This window comes from Rhinolophus sinicus, linkage group LG01 (genome assembly GCF_036562045.2).
Source record: "Rhinolophus sinicus isolate RSC01 linkage group LG01, ASM3656204v1, whole genome shotgun sequence".
Lineage (NCBI taxonomy): Eukaryota > Metazoa > Chordata > Mammalia > Chiroptera > Rhinolophidae > Rhinolophus > Rhinolophus sinicus.
Window position 1 is genome coordinate 170130259 of NC_133751.1, and position 16720 is coordinate 170146978.

A 16720-nucleotide genomic window follows, 5' to 3' on the forward strand; every position below is an offset into this window, starting at 1 on the left:
CACAGACAATGGTTTGTTGTATACAGAGCTCATAGGGAAGAAAATTGAATTATGTTGCTATTTAATTGAAATTTGCAGTCATTAACCCACTAAATATGACATTATTTATTGTCATAATACTAATGAAGATCAAGGATGGCAACTCTGACAATGTACTGAACAGAATCATTATTTAAACTGTTATATTATGAAACATTCATTCCTTTCTGTCTTCTTCCTTCACATCAACTTTACCTGTAAGCTGAAGTGAAAGAAAAGATGTTTGTGAATATAGACAACCAAAAGAACTTAAGAAAAAACTAAAGTGTGCAAATCTTTAAACTTGTAATTATCACTCTGAAAGAAAAAACACAGCATTGCTTTTATCTTTTTACAATTGTGCCTTACACACAATAAACGAACAGTGCTGTAAGCTAAATTAGTCTTTTCCAGTACTGTGTTATGTCCATAAAGTACACGTTGGGAGCCACTTAAATGATGTGTAATACTTTATCAACTTGCACTATGCTTATCAATGAGAAACACTCCCAGAAATCTGGATTCATCCTAAGGAAATATTCAAACTGCCAGAATGCTCCCATCCTCAATCATTTTGCTGAAAAACGTAAATTCCTTTTGGTTGAGACCAGACATGGGTGTGGTGAGAGTGAGGCTGAGAAAAAGCCTTTTAAAGAGAAGAGCACTCAAAGATAATTTTAGGTGATACTTCAAAAGGGCAAACAGATTTACATTACATATGAAATACATTTAAAATAAAAGGTCTGTGATAAGAGAAAATTAAAAAAATATGATCATGTGTATACAATCATTGTAATGTAGAGTATTTTATTTTAATATCAGTCAAGCCTATTTGTAAAAGAATAAATTTAATTATATACTGCAAAACCAATAATAAAAAACAAAAACACCAACAAATATAACAACAAAATGCCCTCCCTTCCAAACTTCACTGAATTACGTCTTTACCAAAACAATCTGATAACATATTTTCACAATGATATGACACAGTAAACCACTAGTGTAACTGCATATAAGGCATCAATAAGTCTAAGAAATTGTCTGAGGTTCATTTTTCCAAAATTTTGACTACAGGATTATATTTCTATATTAAATTTCATGAAATCCAACTCTGAAGGTAGCATAATGTCTTAAATCTGTATGTCTTGCTTGTATTCATGTGTAAATCTGAGTAATAAAGACTTCTAAAGTAATTATACATTTTTATGTCCTAGAGCTCACAATAATTAGTCAATTGACAGTAAGGTATTTAATCAGCAATTAAAGTAGAAGGGGTAAAATGAGGACTAAATAATATCAGAGGTACCATAATGGTAATAAATGTGTATATATATATAGTTTTTTTTTGTTTGTTTGTTTGTTTGGTTTTTTTTTTAGGGCTAACCATTTAAAATCCTTTATCATCTTCAAATGAATGCTATACCTGGTATTTAAATCTCAATTTTCATCCTTTCATCTCCAATCATAATAACATTTTTAAAAAGTTAATATGCAGTAATCAATTACTTATAACAATAGCACTCAAACTTAGGTATATTCCTACGTACTCCTTTCTCTTCCTATGCTTTGCTGCCTTTTTTATTTTCTTGGTCAACTCATCTTAATTTTAGCATTTTTTTATATTACATTGAAATGGCATAGAAATATTGTGTCCAGGCTCCATTCAACCTGTTCCATGGATTACCCTGTACTATTCAGTCTCTACATAAAAATGGAGTGCATGAGATTAGCAAGAAACTCTCATATTATAATAATTTTCATTCACGCTGAGTAAAATCATAATCTAAAAATAATTTTCATTTTTTTAAATTTTAAACATTGAATCCACAAAAATATCATTTTACTTAAAGTATATCTAATCATGAATTTGCCAAAATCCCTCATGAAGCATTAAATTATGTAAAGAAACAACATAGAGCAAAAAAATCTGTAATCGGTGATTTAATCATTCATTAGACTAGTATTAAGTCATGAGGTATAACATTATGCGGAGTACTCTCCTAGACAATTTTCTCAATGACTTTTTTTAAATATTCTAAATAGTCTTTTTTTTTTCAATTACAGTTGACATTTAATGTTATTTTATATAGTTTCAGGTGTACAGCATAATGATTGGACATTTATATAATTTATGAAGTGATTTCCCTGATTTGTCTAGTACCCACCTGGCACTATACAGTTATTACCATATTATTGACTATATTCTCTATGCTGTATCTTATAACACCATGACTGTTTTGTTCCTACCAATTTATATTTCTTAATCCCTTTAGCTTTTTCACCCTGCCCCCTAACCCCCTCCCATCTGGTAACCATTAGTTTGTTTTCTGTGTCTATGAGTCTGTTTCTGTTTTTGTTGTTGTTATTTATTTTGTACTTTAGATTCTACATGTAAGTGAGATCATATGGTATTTGTCTTTCACTGTCTGACTTATTCCACTTAGCATAATACCTTCTAGGTCCATCCATGCTGTCACAAATGGGAAGATTTCACTTTTCTTAATATCTGAGAAATATTCCATTATATATGTGTACCACATATTCTATTGATAGGCACTTAGGTTGCTTCCATGTCTTGGCTATTATAAATAATGCAGCAATGAATGTAGGGGTGCATATATCTTTTTGAATTAGTGTTTTGGATTTCTTCAGATAAATGCCCAGAAGTGGAATTGCTGGGTCATAAGGTAGTTCCATTTTTCAAGCTGCTGCCCCAGCGCTGGAGCTCAGAGTGAGTGAGTCCATCAGTGAGTAAGTCCATAGGTGACCCCTATAAGAGGAGGGCCTGGGACTTCAGCCGCCCTCTGTCTCACTCAGCCACAAGCACTGCTGGTTTCCACAACCAGAAGTTATGGAGACTTCTCTCCCCAGCAGTGAAACCCTGGTCTGGGGAGCCTGGTATAGGGTTGGGACCCCCCCCCCTTTTCTGGGGGGACTTCCACAGCTGAGATATCTCTCTCAATTTTTAATGGTCACATGTGAGTGTGGGACCAGACCATTCTGTGTCTCTGTCCCTTCCAGCAGTCTCAAGGTGGCTTCTTCTGTATGTCCATAGTTGTAGGGCTTCCATTTGGATAGATTTCAGGGGATTCTCAATGATGGTTGTTCTGTAGTTTGATTGTAACTGATGTGGTTCTGAAAGGAAGTGAGCATAGCTTTTACCTACTCCACCATCTTGGCAAAGGTCACAGTTTGTTTCTTCCTCTCTCAAGTTGATGCCAGTATTTATGAGTGCTTAGAAATAACAAGATAAATTAGAGGAAATTAAGGGTAGAATACTTTTATTATGTTCTGTGCAAAGGACTCTGGATTAAAATTGCCTCCTGTGCAGCTGATGCCAGGTCTAAATAAAGTTGGTGGTGATTTGTGTAGTCAGACCGAAAAGTTTCTGATATCTTGCCTTCCTGAATGGAGTAGATGGGAGGTAGAAGCAGATGACTGTCTGGGAGGTCAGATTGCCAGAAGAGGCCTCTGACAAGGAGGGGGACAGAGGTCATGAGGGGGATCACCTTAACCAAAGTTGATTTAGTGTCATACCCAGGTTTAACCAGTTCTGTGATAAAACTGAACCAGCCAACGAGGACTTTGTGTCTCTGGCTAAGACAAGAGAGACCAAGACCCAACTCACACCAGACATTGCCTTGGTCAGGCAAATGTTAGGTGGGCCAAAGCCGTTTAGAAACCAGAATATTCACAGGACACAGAGCAGATCTTAGGATTACCCCCACTCATCAATGCCAAAATTTCCATAAGTCTCCTGTCCCAATACCAAAATTCTGTCTTAAAAAAGAGCAGAGTTGTGGATGGAGTTTTGAAGGAAACTTTTTAAATAGTTAAAGGGTTTGAGTTTGCCAATTGGACTAAAAGTTAGACAGTCAATTTTACTTGCCTCTTGTCCACCAACAGGTAAGTAGACACTTGAGGAAGGTCATGTCTATTATAAGCCAAATAAATGTAAAGCTTATATATATATATATATATATCTGAGTGACATTGTGTGTAAATTATATAATGAATTATTAATTTGAAGGTATGGATTATATGTCTTTAAATTGTAATCTACTTCTATATTACATTTGTTACTTCTTTGTCCTTACATGAAAATTCAATAGTAATAATAACAATAATAGTAATAATAAATAGCTAACATTACTATGTGTTGAGTATGGGCCCAAATTGCTTATGTGAGATATCTCATTTATTCTTCACAAAAGTCTTGGAGGATACTCTTATTATTCTCTTTTTTTTTTCAAATGAAAAAGCCAAACACAAAATGCTTAAATCACTTGCCAAGGTGTAGAGCCAGGATTCCAACCGAGGCGTCTGACTATAGAGCTGGCTTTTAAAATCACTGGCTATGAGACTGATGCATTACACTGCTCACTTTGATCTGAAACTGTGTCAAGTAGGTTCCTTGGCACCAAGTAGGGAAAAAAATGTCTGGATTCATAAAAAAATTTCTTACTGAGTTGATCGTGTCTATGTTTTAACATGGCAAATTCATTTTGGGTTGTTTCTATGTAAACTTGAAAAATATTGCACTTGCTTAAACTAGATGAGTTAAAAAACTCTACTGTTGGGATTTCAGTGCCTCTATTGGCCTTCTTATAGTTCCAGGCTTCTACTGAGAAGATATATTCAATTCATGAAGTGGAGGCCCTTTAACATAATGATTAACTTCAGGTAGTCTGTCTTTTTATTATTTCTCTTACTCTATGTACAATTTCTGCATTTTTCCTTCTTCTTTTCTTCACTTCTTCAACTCATTCATTTTGATCTTCTCTATTCTCTCCATGTTTATCTCATTCTTTCCACTCCCATCCTTTAATCAGTGTCTTTGGGGGAGATATATTCTTCATTAATCCTCTGTCCTTTTCTATCAGTATGATCAGCACAACTATGACAAAAAAGAGTATTAAAATAAGTGGCAGAAATTTGAAGTCATTTGTTGTTGGCCAAGTCATTTAATGTTTCTAGGTCTGTTTCCTTACCTGTGAAGTAAAGGTATTAAACTAGAAAGTTACTAAAATTTATTCTAGTTCAGAGTTTTTGATTAGGGTTTTTGAGTTTGCTGTTTACATTTTCAATAGAACATGATTAGTAGTGAGATTCCTCAAAATATTAAAAATAGAACTACCAGATGATCCAGAATTCTTGCTTCTGGGCGTATATCCTAAAGAAATGAAAACAGAATCTTGAAGAGGTATCTGTACTTCAAAGTTCACTGCATCATTATTCCCAATAGCCAAGATATGGAAACAATCTAAGTGTCTGTCAATAGATGAATGGATAAAGAAGATGTGTGATATATATAAAAATAAGACCTAACCGGAAAACAAGCCCTGGTATGATTTTTCAGGATGACATCCCCTGAACATAAGTCCTAATGCATTTGTTGGAGCAAAACTTAATATAAGACCCGGTCTTATTTTGGGGGAAGCATGGTGTATATATAGTGGAATATTATTCAACCATGAGAAGGAAAGAAATCCTGTCACTTGTGAAAACATAGAATGACCTCGAGGATATTATGCTAAGTGAAATAAGTCAGAGAAAGACAGATATTGTATGATATCAACTATATGTGGAATCTAAAAAAGCTGAACTCATAGAAACAGATAATAGAATGGTGGAACCAGGGCCTGGGAGTGGGAGAAATGGGTAGATGTTGGTCAAAGCGTACAAACTTCCATTTAGAAGATATGTAAGTTCTAGAGATCTAATGTGCCACATGGTGATTATAGTTAATAATACTGTATTATTTACTTGAAAGTTGCTAAGAGAGTAGATCATAAATGTTTTCACCACACACACACACAAAAAGATAATTATGTGACATAATAGAAGTGTTAGCTAATGCTATGGTTGTAATCATTTTAAATATACATATGTGTATCAAATCAACACATTGATTGTACATCATAAACTTATACAGTGTGATATATCAATTATACAGGTAACCCCTGTATAACACAGTTGTTAGGTTCCTAAAAAAATGCCGTGTTATGCAAATCCGTGTTATACGAAACAAAGAACTAGTACAAAAAAGGGGGTTAGGTTCCAAAAATTAAAAAAAAAACCACATACTATTGTATTTTTATAATTAAGAAAGATATCTTTATTACAGCAATTTTCACCAAAAGAATAACATATTAATATGTATTAAATAATGTTTTCTTCGTCATCACTCCTAAGCACCATTAACTGAGGGTGTTTTCTTTTTGACACAATATCTTCATCCTCTGAACTTAATACTCCATGAACAAAATGGATTTAAAATTCTAATAAATTTTAAAATTCTGCAGTCAAATCTGATACGACATCCACGCTAGAATGAAAATTTTCAAATGAGATATCTTTTGCTCTTAAAAGCTCTTATGTTCCATGTTGTTTGGGGATTTCTCTAATTCTCGAACTGTATTAGAGTGAAACTGTGTTATAGAAGTGCCGTGTTATACGGGAGTTACCTGTATCTCAATAAAATGAAGCAGTAACGGTGCAGAATAAAATAATTTGGTGTGACATAATCAATCTTGAGAAATATTAAAAGTGCATCAATTGAATAGTTAAATACCCATAATATTCTTGGGACAAGATTCTTTTCTTCAAGATATTAGAAAAAAGAGACAAAAAGGAACACTGATTTGTCATTACTACCCATAGGAAATGTAACTTGCTAGGTGTTGAAGTGTGGAGTAATAAAGGAAGATTTTCAGAACGGGAAGGGATATAAGAGCATTTAATCAATGCACAGTCTTTTAGTGCATGGTTAAATTTAAAAAATGGCCCACAATGTTACTTGGTATTCAAAGAAAAAAGTCATTGCTTGAATTCAAATGCCGAGATCCTCTGTTGAGTGAAGTAGTCAAGCTAATGTGGCTTTAATCTTCTCTCTACTCCTGAGGCTCGTGATTACCTGTGTGATCTCAAATCAGTTCATCCATTGCCTCCTAGAGAATTAGCAACAACAAAAATAACAGCTATTTTTCTCTTGGAAGAGGGAAGTTTTACTTACATAGCCAGGAGTTCCTTTAGATATGGAGTTAAAACTCTGAGGCAAACTTGGGATTGTTTATTTGGAACACCAAACACATAGCTTTAAATTTCAGAAAACCAGAAAGAAATTTTACAGTGCTATTATCTGTTTATTAGTTTTCATAATATAAAAGTTACAAAATTTGATCATTTTATATTACCAAATAATTGTTGCTTATAAAAACTCATAATTACTCTTATTATTCAGAGACATGTAGAAATAACTGAAATGTATGTTATATCACAAATTAATTTGTTGTTAATGAGGAGGAATCTGTCTTGAAACCCAGAACAGTGTTAGATCTAACAAAATAGATTAGCGTGAAGTCGCTCTCATGCTAAGACAAGGCAACATTCCAGCAACTCCCTTGGATGAGGGGATAAGGAAATGAGTTCAAGGCAGAAGTGGCTTGTTAGTGTTAAGTATATAAATTGAATTCTATAAATTAAAGTGATAGAATTGTACAGTTCAGCAAATAGACCCCTTGCTGAGTTAAATGTTTAGTGATATGTTCCGTAGGAGTACGGATAAATGGAGTGGACCCTGGCTGAAAACCAATTCACCATCTCATTTCGGTTTGAATGTTAACTGTGGGCAAAAGCTCAACCTCTCTGAGCCTCAGCTTCCTCACTGGCAAGAAGTCCTTGGTTTTAATTGATCTCTATGGGCCTTTTCAGCTCTAAGATTTGTAGTTGTGTCTTCTGGGACTGCAGTTTTCTAGGTCAGCTACAACATTCCCTGGGGTGTGCTAAAGAACTTAGATAAATTCACAAGCAGATCATCTGTTGCTTGCTGGAGATAGAATCCAAGAAGGATTTAATTTCATGATTTAGAAAGAGGCTCAAGGAAGTGTATTTCCTCCATGTGGTTTCGGTTATAGGAAAACGTAAAATACATCTCTGCCTCAGCTTGTGGGTGGTTAAATAGGGGGAAAGTAAACAAAGCCTAATTCTGTAATATGTTAGGTCACCGCAATTCTGTGTTTGTAGAAGCTGCCTGAGAAAAGATAAACAAACAGACGCTCAAATCAAGTGAAAAAAGAAAACTTTTTGTTGTATCCAGCTAAAAACACATAGACTATACTGCTTCTTAAAATGGAGAAAGCTAAAAGATGCCAGTTTTTAATCATTTTAACATTCTTTTCCACTCTCACACAAACACAAACATACAAAGAACCCTCCTAAAAATCATCTTCGCAGCATTAATAATGTGCAAGTTAACTCAAGTAAACCAAAATTCCATTTTACAATTTTTCTTTGCCATACACACACACACACACACACACACACACACACACACACACACACATATAGTTTTAATATGGCTGGATATAACAGAGGTTGGTAGATGTCCACATATAATCTCCATGCTTTCTGCAAAAGAGTCACTGCATTATGGAGTTGAAGTTGGTCTGAAGAAAATATAATTAAACATTTTGGAAATATGTTGTGGAAGTTTTCCTATCAGGCAAATAAAGCCTATGTTCTGATACATTTAATCAATTGTTATAGAATATTTACCATACACAAATAAAAGATGCAGATAAGAATTCAGATTTACATATTTTCCATTATTTAAAATTGTATAAAATTTATTTATTGAGTCTGAATGTAAATACTGATTAAAATCAATTTAATGCTATTTTGCTGATAAAGAAAAATCAATCTGTGAAAGAGTAAATATCTAAGAAAATGATCTCACATGATCTGTGTTTTTCTCATGAATAGACATATGGTATTTCTCTGTTTATAATTATTTCAGTTAATTCAAGGAATTTGTAAATGGAAATTATCAATGCAATTTGGGATCATGCATAAAATCCTATACTTGGAGGTGTTGGAAGTACCCTTTTATTATTAGGGCTGTTTCTATAGCTTTAATAATCACCTCCTATCATTACATGTTGTCTGAAAAACATATAGTATGTTGAAAGATATACAAACATTTTAAATATTTTATTGGAGTCATTATTCTTGGATATTTGCTTTACATATGTATAGTATAACCATATTCATATATGTGCCTCAATCTAAAGCTAAAACAGGAAGTAATATAAAAATACTCAAACCACAGCTGTTAGGCCATATGTAGCTCTTTTCTATGCTAAGAAAATGTAATTGAAAAGTTTCAATTTTTATTTCACAGCTGAGAAAATTAACAACCTCAATTATTTTAAAACAAAAATACTTATGAACAGGGGAAGAGTCCATCAACTTTCAATCTTTTAACTAATTAGTTAATAATGTTTTGTTTAGCTAACATGCAAAAGGAGATTATAATTTCTGCTTAATTTCAAAGACATTTCTTTGAAAATAAGAAGTTTGACTTTAAGATTTTTAAATGATTAGCTAGTCAATTATTTCCCTTGTAAAAGAGCAGCAGAAAAGTTCTAAGGAATGAATTTTTAACACACACTCCATGGTAAAATATGAGTCTCCGACATCTAGTTAGCAATTACTTTGTAATTTATGTGCATGTGCACTCTGTATCAGTTCTTGAGGTGGTGTTTTTATTTTATTTCACTCTTTAAATTTGAGGCTCTAAATAATTTTAAGCTTTACAAAGCCCTGAAAACGAAATATATAAATGTATACATATATATGTATGTGTGTAAATATATGTATATATATACACACATACATATATATGTATATATATATGTATGCATGTGTGTGTATATATATAGATAGATATTTAACATTTGGTTGCTTGTTATTCTTTCTCCTTTAGTTAAGATGATAAAATATGTAATGAATAAATTCATTTTTTCCTGTATGACTTGGAACCATGTGTGGTCTATCTGTGTGTGACTATGAATCACATAGTTTTATGGATTGAAGGACAATAAGTCAAAACAAAAATTCTATAATGAGTTTAACTTTTCATCTAAATCCCGTTATATGGAAATTCTCTGTATCAGAAAAAAAAAGTTCCCTGTAACCACTAAATTTATGTACAGTTTGCATTTTGTTTGCATTTAATTTTCACCTGTACTTGAAATAAACAGAACAGTCTCAATAATTTCTCAGCTATGGCAGAACATGGACTCATTTCACTAACAATTATTTATTGAGTGCCCATCATTTGCCGGTAACTATATAAGCAAAATAAGGATAGGAAAGTAAAACATATCTCTTTCCAGGGAACATAAAGTCAACATGTGCTATATGAAGCTGTGGAAATGGTTGAGATCATCTAGGGTGAGATTGAAGATTGAGACTAGAAGGAGGCTAAGGACAAAATGCAGGTGACACCAACATTTAATGGGAGGTAAAAGATTATCTCAGGGGTGGCCGGTTGGCTCAGCTGATTAGAGCGTGGTGCTAATAACACCAAGGTTTCAGTTTTGATCCCCACATGGGCCACTGTGAGCTGCGCTCTTCTTAAAAAAAAATGTATATATGTGTATATATATGTATATATATATATATAATATTAGCCCATAAAAGACTGAGAGACGTGGCCATAGAAGAATAAAAAAGAGCGGTGAAAGAAAAAAGGGCAAAAGACATTCGTGAAGGGTATTGGTTAGATTTCAACAAGATGCTGTTTACTTTTTCTCTGTACTCTTTTTCTCAAAAGTAATATTTTCAAATAATCCCCAATTTACACTCTTTTTCTCTCTCCCTATCCCATGTAATATTTCAGTTTCAGGGAAACAGATTGAGATGTCTATTCAGGTAGTCAGAGAAAACCGTGGAGCATAGTCAACCACTTGCCATCTCACGAATTGTGGTAAAACAAATGGGAGAGTGGAGGGATTGCTGGTGGCTGAGATTTATAGATCCAAGCCTTCCCTCTCTGGACATTGGCCTGGAATGTGACGAATGTGTTAAATTGAGAATGCCAAAGGAATGAGGGTTTTGGAGAAGTAATTGATCTACAGGGTGATTTCATGCCAAGAAAGAGTCCTTGCCAGTACATCTATGAGGGAGGCATGGTGTAGTCAAGCAAGGAAAAGTCTTCATTTTATAAGGGTCATGGATGCCAAATTTAGGGCCAGCAGATCTGTCATGGGGCTTGACATTCTGTGGCAACGTGAGAGATTAGACAGCCAGAAGACATTGGAGGATGAGGCAAAGATTCAGAGAGGTGTAGAGTTCTAGCAAGAGTTCAAGGGAGGACAAGTCGGCAAAGAAGGAAACCCCAGGTCTGAGCAAACCAAGAATGAATAGGCCACAACTTAATCAGCAATCCCCAACAGACTGATCTTGGCCAGGTCAGCTCATCCATATTTCAAAGGAATACCCCAGCATGCATTGGAATACCAGCGCAAAGCTAGGGGATTCTTTTCCCCCTCTCATCAAAAGGTCAAGAGGCATCAAAATGCCTCTTCCTAATTTCCATGGTTTATGGAAAAGGAGCAAGGAGATCTGATAGGTGGGTATTGCTAGGAAAAGTGAATATACGTGGAGGACTGGACCAAGAGCATCTAGTTGAAGTATAGGGTCTCTGGGCTATTCAGATGAGGAAAAGCTCCAAAGCACTGGAGATATTTAAATTAAGGGTAAAGGGAACAGGGGGGTAATGCCATTAACATTTTTATTTTAAACTGACAAAGATTTTAATTACATATAATATTCCCTTGGAACCTCACACCAATCTCAGGATATCTTACTATCTCTCTTTTATCAGTGAAAAACCCAAGATTCAAAGTGGTAAAGTGACTTACCCAAGATCACGTCCCATTATATGGCTGAATCAACCCTGGAATGATGTCTCCTGTCTCCATGTCCTTTTCTCTTCTGAATTCAGTCACAGCAGCCACTTTTTAAACTTCATAATTTTGTATATGTCCAGCTCTATGTTTTTGAACACTCCAGAAAAAAAAAAGCATAAAATCTCAAAAAATGAAATGGCCCACCAACTTCTAGAACTGTAAATATTTCAGCTGATGCAATCCATTCTAATTTCCTCAGCTCTGTTTTTCATTAATATTTAGACTTCGTGACATCTGCCTAACATCTAGGATTAGTATCTTTGAAATGTTTTTAGTAAAAATAATTTCAGCTTGACTAATGTAAGGCAAAAGATGATATGCCATAGGAAAGTTGCTTGCATTCTGTATTTATCAGAATAAAAAGGACAAATGAAATATAAAGTATATCAATGGGTAACGGCTCTTGGGATATATTCAATTGTATTTGAATCTGTAAATATATATAATATATTGTTGTTTCTATTAGCAGTAGCTATTATTCAGTAGAGATGCACAAGAATGACGAAGAAGCATTTTTTCAATTATAAAATGAGATAGTTTTGCCTTCATAATTCAAAAATAAGAGGATTTTTATCGCTGTGAAATAGGCATTTAATGGGAAATATATTTTGAGAAAATCTCAGATAATTATTAAACACTGTGAAGCTTTACTCCAAGGAAAGTGAGGACACAGAGTTAAGAAAGAAATTTTAACATGAAAATTATTCTCACATGGCTGGTCAATGTGCTAATCACCATTTATGAAAAATATATACTGAGAAAAGATATGTAAAGCCACACAGCTTTCTTTTAGCTAGTGTTCTTATGCATATTTTTTCATCTTCCAAATTTCACTTTTTCTATTTTCTGTTATAGACAGATTTCTTCTAAGTAGTTTATAATTAGATTTTCATCTAATCTAGAAAATCTTTGTCTTTCAACTTGAACATTTTAGTCCATTTATACTAAAAAATAATTATTGTTGTGTGGCTAAAATTGTTGAAAGGTCAATTGGCTGTTTAACTGTCACTACTTTGAAAGGAGTATGTCTTCCTTGACTACACTGAAATTTTTTCTTTGTCTTTGATTTTCATTTCTGCATGTATGTATGTATGTATGTATGTATGTATGTATGTATCTAGGATTAATTAAATTTCTCGAAATTGTGAATGGATGTCTGGGGCATGTTTTATTATATTCTCACAATTACTTTTTCCCTACTTATACATGCCTTAGTTTACAACAGACAGCATATATGTCTACATCTCATTGATAATGAGCTTAATCTATATAATGTGCTTTGGTCTGTAAAATGAAGGAGGAAGTCATAGGGTGTCAGAACCTAGCCAAGGCCCTATGCACTATCAAATGTTTTCTTTTGACCCTCTTGTGCTATTGCCAACCACCATGGGAAGAACATGTCAAATTGTTACAAGTCCCAAAATGAGAGTTGTATAGAACAGTACTAAACTTAATCCTCAACCAATTTAAAAAAATGTGAATAACAAAATAAATTTGTTTTACCATAGGCTACTGATATGTGGGGACTATTTGTTACATAGTATTATTGATACAGGTTTCTGAGCAATGCAGTATCTTTCATCAACTCTAGAAAATTCCAGCCTTCCATTATCTATTTTTCTTTTGCCTCCCCTTTCTTTCTCTCTCTGTCTCTCTCCCCCCCACCTTCTAATTATACATATGCTAAATATTTTCAGTTTACTTTTTTAGTCACAGATGAAAATTTCCCTATTTTGATCATTTAATGCTGTACTTCAGATAATTTCTTCTAACCTATATTCCAGGTCATAAACTCTTTATAACTTTGTTTTCTGCTTTTTAAAAAATCTTGGAGGTTTTATTCTATAATTTCAATTTGACTCTTTTTCAAATATTTTATATCTTTTTCAAATATTTAAATAGCTTTTTCAAATATATTTAAAAGAATCATTTTAATAGATTCTTACTTCCTGTAGATATCTTCATCTTGTCTTTTTCTTTTCTTTTTTTTTCATTATTATAGTGAGGAGAATGGCTTCTTAGTCTACATCTAATAATTTGATACTCAAAGTCTTTACAGTTGGTTTCCTTTTTCTCTTGTCTCTTCTGATTCACAGTCATTTCCTTGTAAGCCGATTATCTTTTATTACTGGTTATATTTTTAAAAATATGTACATAGATAAGATTCATATTTCTTTGTGACAGATAATTAGGGTTACTACCTGTCCATATCCATGTTAAAACATGCCAAAGTTTCAAATTTCTTGGACCATCCATGGGTATATTCCTGGTTTGTAATTCTAGGCAAGGATTAGTTCTCTTCTGGTTTATATTAATCTGGAGGGTATAGCCCTTAGAATCCAAGTTATCATGAGGGTCTCCTGTCAAACTTCTCACCTCATGTGTGCTCTCAGCTTTGAATTCTGCCCCCTTCATCATAAGGAAGTTTTTCATTTTCTAGGTCAACAGATACCTACAGGAAACAAGTAGCTTCTATGCTTGCTTGCCTCCTTGATTTCTAGCACTCCTTTTATTTTGTTATTGGTAATTGTTTACAATCTTGTCATTTTCTTAGTGTTTTAAAGAAGAAATTCTATTTGTAAATCTTGTATCTAAGTTTTAAGTTATTTCCAGCAGGATAAGTAATCTGAATAACCTATTCCATGATTATCAAGAACAGGAAGCGTCTTGGAGATTTCTAGGGCTTTCCATTATACTGCTGTTTTTCTGTTTAATTTTGTTTTCTTCCATCTGTTCTTTCCACTATTTTACATGTTTGCGCTAGAATCAATTCTGACCCAAAATTAAAGTACATTTGCAAAATTTAGAACAGCATAAAGTCAGTGTTGTTATTTTGTTGCTGTATCTTTTGCTTTTATGGAGTTGAGAACAAACACTCATTTAGCCCCCAAATTAATAATCATTTTTCTTCCCTTCTGTGTAAGAGATCGTGCCCAGAAGGTCTGGAGAATTTTCTAGCATAGTATCACTACCTTACTTTTCCACCTCTCTTTTTCCGTTGCTGAAATCCTGTCTCTACTCTTCAAACCTGTGGCTAATGTCATGTATGTTTAACGAAGACCATCTTGATGCATGTATCTGACTGTTATCTCTGTATGTTATTTTCTACAGAAATCCTTGTTACAGTATTTTATTATCTCAAAAAACCTACTGTTCCTTTCTGAACCTCTTTGATACTGACTGCTAATGGAATTACCTCCTTTTAACCTATTCTCTGGATGCCAAGTTCTCCCCTATGACTCACTTTACCACATCTCCTATAGCTAGATATATGATATACTTATAGCTTTCACACCTCTCATAAACTAGATGTAGTTCCACATCCTGGCTCCTCTTTGATGGTGTTATCAGTTTCATGAGTGATTTCATAAACTTTCATGTCACCAGACATAAGCCTTTGCCATTGATGGATAAAGAAAAAAGGTGATTATTCAATTCAAATTAATCAATTGATTTAATTATTTGTTTATGTATTTTACCAAAGGTGCAATATTTAAAGGATGAATAAACCAACTGAGTCAGCAATATTTTAAAAAATATTTCTTATCTATTGTATATTGCATACCTATTACAAAGATTTTGGTTACCCCACTAACAGTAGGGACACCCCTACTTTCAGCCTTTGAAAGTTGATTGCATTGACAGATTCTCTCTTACTGACATTTATTAAATGTACTTCTCTCAATATTTTGGCCTACTTTTGCAACCTAACTCATGGAGGAAAGGTATCAGACATAAAATCTGAATTACAGCTGTGTTGTTTCAAAATGAATAACGTCTACTGGGTGAGACACTGAGTCAAGGGTTTAGTTTGCAGCATAAGGAAAATATTTGTGAGTGTTGCTGGAAAAGCTGACAGCCTAGCATATGCAGCCTCCCTTTTAGATAGAGAAACATGGAAATGAGAGCAAATTGCTAATTTGGCTAGAAAAGCAAATTCAACTTTTGTAACCATGTCAGTAATATCCAGAAGAATCTTTGTTTGATTACAAGTAACCCTCATCTGCTCTTCCTTCTTTTAGAAGATAAAGTTATGAACTTTTAAAACACTAAAACAAATTTCTGGTCTTAAGTTCAGTGAGAAAAAATTTCCTGGAAAAAGACAGTGCAAGCATTCTTATTGCTCAACATAGTGTTATCAAAAAGACATAATAGGCCAAAAATTGAATTCACTAGCTATTATTTCTACAAGCATAAGCAAGTAATATGGTTGTTGTGTTGATCATAAAGCAAAATGCAGATTAGTTGAAGCTGTATATTCTAACTATTGATTCATTATTCAGATAACATTTAAAAATTTATTTATTGGAAACATGGGTTTTTCATTCAGATAACTCTATATCATTCAATTTTACAAGACAATTAATACTAAAAGTTAGACAGCATAGTAATAACTTTTTGGGAAGACTGGATTTTAAAATATTAGGCAGTCTGTATTTTTTATTTATTTATTTTTTTAAAGTTGATCTAAATCAAATCTACTGGCAAGAAATTGGTGGTTTTTCAGTTGAATAGAAAACTCAGTTTATTAAGTCTAAGGGGTATTTATTTGCTATTGTTTATGAACCCAAATTTGTGCTAGGATGAATATGAGCCTATGCGAATATGTAAGTTGGCTATTTTTGTACCTTGATGGGATTGAAAGAATACTGGAGTAGCAGTCAGAGCAACACATTTTAAGCACCACCATAAATTAGCTCTGTAACTCCAAATGAAGAGCAAAACCCTTCTTTTCCTGTTAAAGCTTTTTGAAAGCCCTAAAAATACAATAGCACAATGAATAGGTCATTGAAAGGGCAGGCTAAATTTTTCCACAAATCTAAGGCTTTTCCAGGGTTAATCAACGAATATATGTTGAGTTAAAACTTACATGACATTACCTTGCCTCAAGGAGCAGAAGTCTAAGATAGATGATTAATAAGGTAATGTTTAGTTTTTACTTTCTT